Source organism: Schistocerca serialis, chromosome 6 (genome assembly GCF_023864345.2).
Source record: "Schistocerca serialis cubense isolate TAMUIC-IGC-003099 chromosome 6, iqSchSeri2.2, whole genome shotgun sequence".
Lineage (NCBI taxonomy): Eukaryota > Metazoa > Arthropoda > Insecta > Orthoptera > Acrididae > Schistocerca > Schistocerca serialis.
The window spans coordinates 424,772,234-424,779,262 of record NC_064643.1 but is presented as its reverse complement, the minus strand read 5'-3'; positions in this window follow the sequence as shown (position 1 = coordinate 424,779,262).

Genomic DNA, 7,029 nt, shown 5'->3' with positions numbered 1-7,029 from the left:
TGCTGCCTTCACTACTTCATCTCTCAGAGTTACCCACTCTTCTTCTACTGTATTTCTTTCCCCCATTCCTGTCAATTGTTCACTTATGCTCCCCATGAAACTCTGTACAACCTCTGGTTCTTTCAGTTTATCCATGTCCTATCTCCTTAAATTCCCACCTTTTTGCAGTTTGTTCAGTTTTAATCTACAGCTCACAACCAATAGATTGTGGTCAGAGTCCACATCTGCTCCTGGAAATGTCTTGCAATTTAAAACCTGGTTCCTAAATCCCTGTCTTACAATTATATAATCTATCTGATACCTTCTAGTATCTCCAGCCAGAATTCTTCCATGTATACAAATTTCTTTTATGATTCTTGAACCAAGTGTTAGCTATGATTAAGTTATGCTTTGTGCAAAATTCTACCAGACGGTTTCCTCTTTCATTTCTCTCCCCCAATCCATATTCACCCACTTTGTTTCCTTCTCTCCCTTTTCCTACTCTCGAATTCCAGTCACCCACGACTATTAAATTTTCGTCTCCTTTCACTACCTGAATAATTTCATTTATATCATCATACATTTCATCAATTTCTTCGTCTGCAGAGCCAGTTGGCATATAAACTTGAACTACCGTAGTAGGCATGGGCTTCGTGTCTGTCTTGGCCACAATAATGCGTTCACTATGCTGTTCATAGTAATTTACCCGCACTCCTATTTTTTTATTCATTATTAAACCTACTCCTGCGTATTTATAACCCTGTTTTCACCTGACCAAAAGTCTTGTTCCTCCTGCCACCGAACTTCACGAATTCCCTCTATATCTAACTTTAACTTATCCATTTCCCTTTTTAAATGTTCTAACCTACCTGCCCGATTATGGGATCTGACATTCCACGCTCCGATCCGTAGAACGCCAGTTTTCTTTCTCCTGATAACGACGTCCTCTTGAGTAGTCCCCTCCCGGGGATCCGAATGGGGGACTATTTTACCTCCGGAATATTTTACCCAAGAGGACGCCATCATCATTTAATCATACAGTAAAGCTGCTCGCCCTCGGGAAAAATTACGGCTGTAGTTTCCCCTTGCTTTCAGCCGTTCACAGTACCAGCACAGCAAGGCCGTTACGGTTAGTGTTGCAAGGCCAGATCAGTCAATCATCCAGACTGTTGCCCCTGCAACTACTGATAAGGCTGCTGCCCCTCTTCAGGAACCACACGTTTGTCTGGCCTCTCAACAGATACCCCTCCGTTATGGTTGCACCTACAGTACGGCCATCTGTATCATTGAGGTACGCAAGCGTACCCACCAACGGCAAGGTCCATGGTTCATGGGGGTAGGTACATTATTAAATAAAAACGATGGCGGTTTTCCATGGGGTGTTAGCTAAATAGTAATATGAAAATTGAAAACGAAAGTGTAGAGTTATTAGATGATAAAGGACATGACTAAATAAAATATAGAGATAAACAATTCAAGCATAAAAAAAATCGATGGTCGGACAATGCTCTCTTAGTCAGTAAATAAACTTGAAAAACATATTGAGTTATTGGAGCAGAATTCTTATGAAAATATTCAGGATTTAGGACGCAAGTTAACGAAAAGGGGAACAAAAAGGTTTCTGACGTTAAATCAGATGTTAACTGAAGCAGTAAAACAATGGAGGCTTCCATCAACCTTCAGCTTACCGAATTGAGACTTCAAGGGAGTGTAAATCTAAAAATCATTACTTCAAGGCTTCCAGGGCAGATTGAGCTGTTAGGGAACAATCGTCGACTTTGCGAAATGATTCGGTTTAGAGTTATGGAATTGTGGGAATATGTACACACATCAAAAAAAGTATTGTATCATCCCGGTTCCCAGAACTCCTGAAGATAGACGTTCACTGTGGACATTGTATCACAGACACAGTCCCTTTGACAGTTCAGACATGTCATTAAACCCATCCAAAGATGTAAGCAACCACGGATGAGCAGCGCTTATTAGACAGATGGGGTCCGACAGGTGATCACATCCAGTTATTCCACTAGCAAGGAGGTACATGTCTCGTGTTGTCTGTAGTTCGACCATGCCTATAGGGTCAGTACTGCGGTTCTATCGTGTCCGCATTGTTACTTTGTGCTAGGAAGGGCTCTTAACAAGGGAAATATCCAGGCGCCTCGGAGTGAACCAAAGCGATGTTGTTCGGAAATGGAGGAGGTACTGAGGGACAGGAACTGTCGATGACAAGCTTCGCTCAGGACGCCCAAGGGCTACTACTGCAGTGGGTGACCGCTACCTACGGATTATGGCCCGGAGGAACCTGACAGCAACGCCACCATGTTGAATAATGCATTTCGTGCAACCACAGAACGTCGTGTTACGACTCAAACTGTTCTTAATAGGCTGCATGGTGCGCAACTTTACTCCAAACGTCCATGGCGGGTTCCATTTTGGCAACGACGACACCATGCAGTGTGGTACAGATGGGGCGAATAACATGCTGAATGGACCGCCCAAGATTGGCATCACGTTCTCTTCACCGATGACTGTTGCATATGCCTTCAACCAGACAATCGTCGGAGACGTGTTTGGAGGCAACGCGTTCAGGCTGAACGTCTTAGGCACACTGTCAAGCGAGTGCAGCCAGGTGGAGGTACCCTGCTGTTTAGGGGTGGCATTATGTGGGGCCTACGTACACTGCTGATGGTCAAGAAAGGCGCCGTAACGGCTGTACGATGCGTGAATGCAATCCTCCGACCGATAGTGCAAACATATCAGCAGCATATTGGCGAGGCATTCGTCTTCATGGACAGGGTCCACTGTGGTCTATTGAGAATCACTAAACACGACACACTTAAAACCATGATCTTTTCCGTAGCAGTAGATGCCATGGCTAGAGGTCAGCGATCGCCAAAACACTCGCACATCCAGTGAGCTCGTGTCCTGAGGTCCACACACAGCCCGCCAAACCCTCACATGTCCGTGACGCCAACGTCAGAGGCCAATGAAAACTACCGCTTTGATGATAGCTGCACTTACGGACGCACATTTATGTCAGAGTACACCACCCTCGGTCATGGAGGGCGTCCAGGAATGATTGGACTGGTATGAATCAGAAGTTATTATTACTTCCAGAGCAAGGACCCGTCATTTTGAATCTTCTCTCGTGCAAGACACACACCCGCTTCTGTCACGCTCACGCAACACACTCCTCGCTTCGGCAGCTGTTGCAGCCATGAGCAAGATCAGTCAAGTCAGCACCTTCTTTGTGCATGTCACAGGTTGACCTAATCCGTTACTTCCAGTTGCCGACTCCTTGTGACTGCCGATGCAGCCAGCCGCAGTGTCCTGCTAAACAGGCAACTGCAGCTTGGAAAATTCCACCGCATCTTAGACCCAGCAGCTTAGTGGACCCACTCTACACAATACGAGACAGCGATGTTGTTGACCATACATTTCGATTTCTCTGTCTTTTATACAAGGTATTTTGCGCAGAGAGATGAAATCGAGACATATGTGCTTTTCACATCGCTGAAGTATCGTAACTTGTTTTAAAAGTCATGTTATAATATGTCTTAGCCTACAATTCCTCTACTCATTTTCTCATTGTGTAAGAAAAATCTTCTCTTATGTGTTACGTTAAGCATCACAGGACTAGAATATTAAATAATTTTTTGTTCTCATTATGGAGTGCTAGAACTGTCACAGGACGCCTCTTCACTTTCGAAATCTCTCTTAAGGTAACCAAATGCCTCACCACATATAGAGTCTCTAAAGTTAACAGCCCAGAGAAGTAGTAAGTATCAGGTTTGTACAAGGTATCAGTTTGTTAATTCGGTAGTTCATCTGATTTTATTACGATGGTAGCCTTACCCTATGTGGGCGGGAGATTGTGTTAAAAGATAGTGCCAAAACGAAAAAAGACACCTCTTTATGACTCCAAATCGAGAATTATATCACTTGCAACCAAGCCATTGTGTCCACCCGCCAGGTAGAGCGTCGTTGGAGTCAAATTGATAGGGTAATTAACTATATCGATCGTGAGAGTCACTTTGCATGGCGAATAATTTTTTTCAGCAGTTGGGTTTTACTCACCACGTTGTTCATACGGGAATCCCTGTCGGGAAGACGATATTCTTTCCTGGGAACCGACATTTGAAACTGACCGCAGAAGTATTCCACCACTGGCAACATCCATTTCTTCAAGGACCGCACTGTTAAACACATGATCACAACGTCTGTGTTACTGTCACCTGTTACGCTTTCTGGTAGAAGTGCGATTTGGAATCAAGACTCTCTATTCAACCACGTACCTGTGATTGGTCTTTTGGAGACATCTTTTAATGATTGCAGCCACCAGTGAATCATATTCATGGCTCACTCACATCTCGGAATGAGTCACCTTTTTCGAACCTCTCTGCTATAGTAAGACTCCATAAAGGTTTTAGATCGCTCCTACGCTAATCTTTTAACTCTTTCTTCGTGGCTGCAGCTTTGTCCATGTGATCTTTCCAGTCTAAGTCCTTCTGCAACCTGGGGAGGAACAGGGTGATCCAAGTTAATGCGACAGGAGCGTCTTTTTTGAACACTCGTTGGAAATATGAACATGTTGTCATACCTCTGCTAACTGGGTATGGTTTGTAAGGCTATCATCATATGAAGCTTTTTCCTGCAACACGAGGTAGTAGAAAAAGACAGTACAGGCAGTTACAGGAACTGGGAGAAGAATGAGGAGTTTGCTACAGCATTGCAGTGTTTCTCAAAGCTATATACCGGTACTACAGTCTGAAGGATATCGGCATCTCCACGGGTACACTGATGCTTGTCACTCAACCATTCTCTTCCTTCTCATGATTTTGTACCATCCAAAAGAGAAAATTTGCAAATCATAAGAACTTCGCTAACGTTTCCCGATAGAGAACGTGATGAGATGTTACCGCTTATGAATGATGTGTGCATTCCTGCAATGTCCATATGTTGCGATCCTATGAAATACAAAGGTATTGCCTCACTGGAGCAGGTGGCTCATGATTAAAGTCTCCTACGTAGATCATTGTAATGTTTCATCATTTGTACTGTAGGAGTACCATATTCCACAGAACATTAGTCACAAGAGAGGATCTCTGTGTTGTTTTTTGATACGTCGTTTCTTGTTGTTGTCACTCATACAAGCTATATATGACTACAGCTACATACACGCACCATTTTCTCTTTTCCACCACGACTTCAAGGTCTGTGTCAGTTGCTAAACCTACAATGACATGGCTCGATCCATTGGCTCTCACAGAAAACTGTACATTGGACAGTGTAATTTATGGTGTTGCTGCTTCTATAACAGATACAGGACCTGCCGTCTCCTTAAATTCCTTAGCTTGTTGTGGGATTTAGTGATCGTGTACTGTAAGCCCATGAGTGTCCTTTCTGCCAACTAGAGTGTAGCTGATACCCTCGTGTGTCAGTAGGTTTAGTTAAGTTTTTTTATATTAGCTAGATGGATAGGGACTGTGTTTGTTGTGTGCGGACGCAGGAGGAGTTGGCCACAGTCCAACCGCAGCTAGAAGCTTTGTTGGCCACAGCCAACAAGCTCCAGAGTGCCACCATGAGATGCGGTGGGGATGGGGTGTCTGTGGCAGCCTCTGCTGTACTAGATGTGCAGCAGGGGGTGTCACAACTCTCTGTCACTGATCTGACCTCAGGTGCGGCTGAGCCGGCCGGCCCACTCTCACCACAGTGTGGGTGGCAGACTGTGTCGAGGTATCGAGCCACAAGGCGAAGGTTGCATGGGGGACGCAGGCTCAAATACAATGCACTTTGCTAATGTGTGCTATCTGACGCTTGGGGGGGGGGGGGGAGGGGGGAGACTGAGCCGGATCAGAATGCACCTTCTGCCAGGATAGTGGCCGCTCCTTCAGCAAGGTCCGGACAGGCACGTGAGGGTAGGGGTTTGTTAATTATTGGGAGCTCCAATGTTAGGCGGGTTATGGAGCCCCTCAGGAACATAGTGGCTGGGGTGGGAAGAAGTCCAACGTTCACTCAGGGTGTGGAAGAGGCTCTGTTGGGTTAGGTTAGGTTAGGTTAGGTTAGGTTACAGCGGCTATCGAGCGTGCGAGGTGCAGCCAGCTGCAGATTGTTGCACATCTCGGCATCAACGATGCCTGTCGTCGGGGTTCCGAGGAACTCCTTGGGTCCTTTCGACGGCTGGCTAGATTGGTGAAGGCGGCCTCCATCTCTTGAGGAGTGGAAGCCAAGCTGACAATTTGCAGCATCGTACACAGGATGGACTGGGGTCCTCTGGTTTGGAGTCGAGTGGAGAATCTAAACCAGATGCTACGTCGACTATGTGACGAAAATGGTTGTAGATTCCTCGACCTACGCTATGGGGTGGAAGGTTGTAGGACGCCCATCGATAGATCAGGGGTGCACCACACACAGGAAGCAACTACATGGGTAGTACTTGTGTCGTGCACGTGGAGGCTTTATAGATTAGGTTCCTTCGCACGGGAAAGAAACCGGTGGCCTAAAAAATTACCAGTTCATGCCCCTGATGTGGGTGTGCCACCTTTAAAAATTGTTAGTTCGCCTAATCAGGCCATTCCAAAGGATTTAATTGTGCTTAATTTCATGTTAGTAAATTGTCGAAGTGTCTGTACCAAGATCCCGAGCAGTGAAATATTGAACTCGGATTGGACAATGTTTAGAAGGATAGGACTGATGCTATGGGAGGTGGCGTGTTCATTAAAGTTAAAAGCTGTTTAAATGGAGTTGATATCGATACTGGATAGGTCTGAAAAAGTCTGGATAAAGCTGTCAATCAGACAAGGATTGACCATTGTATTATGACGTTTTTCTAGACGACCAGCATCCGCAAACAAACGTCGCAGAAAGTTTCAGGGAAATTTTTGAGTACATAGGAAGTAAATATCCAAATTATCCATTAGTTATAGGTGAAGACTTTAATCTAGCATCCATTGACTGGGAAAATCACACTTTTATCGCAGGGGGCAGAAGCAAAGATTCGTGTGAAGTTATTCTAGGAGCGCTCTCCACGTACAACCTTCAGCAATTCGT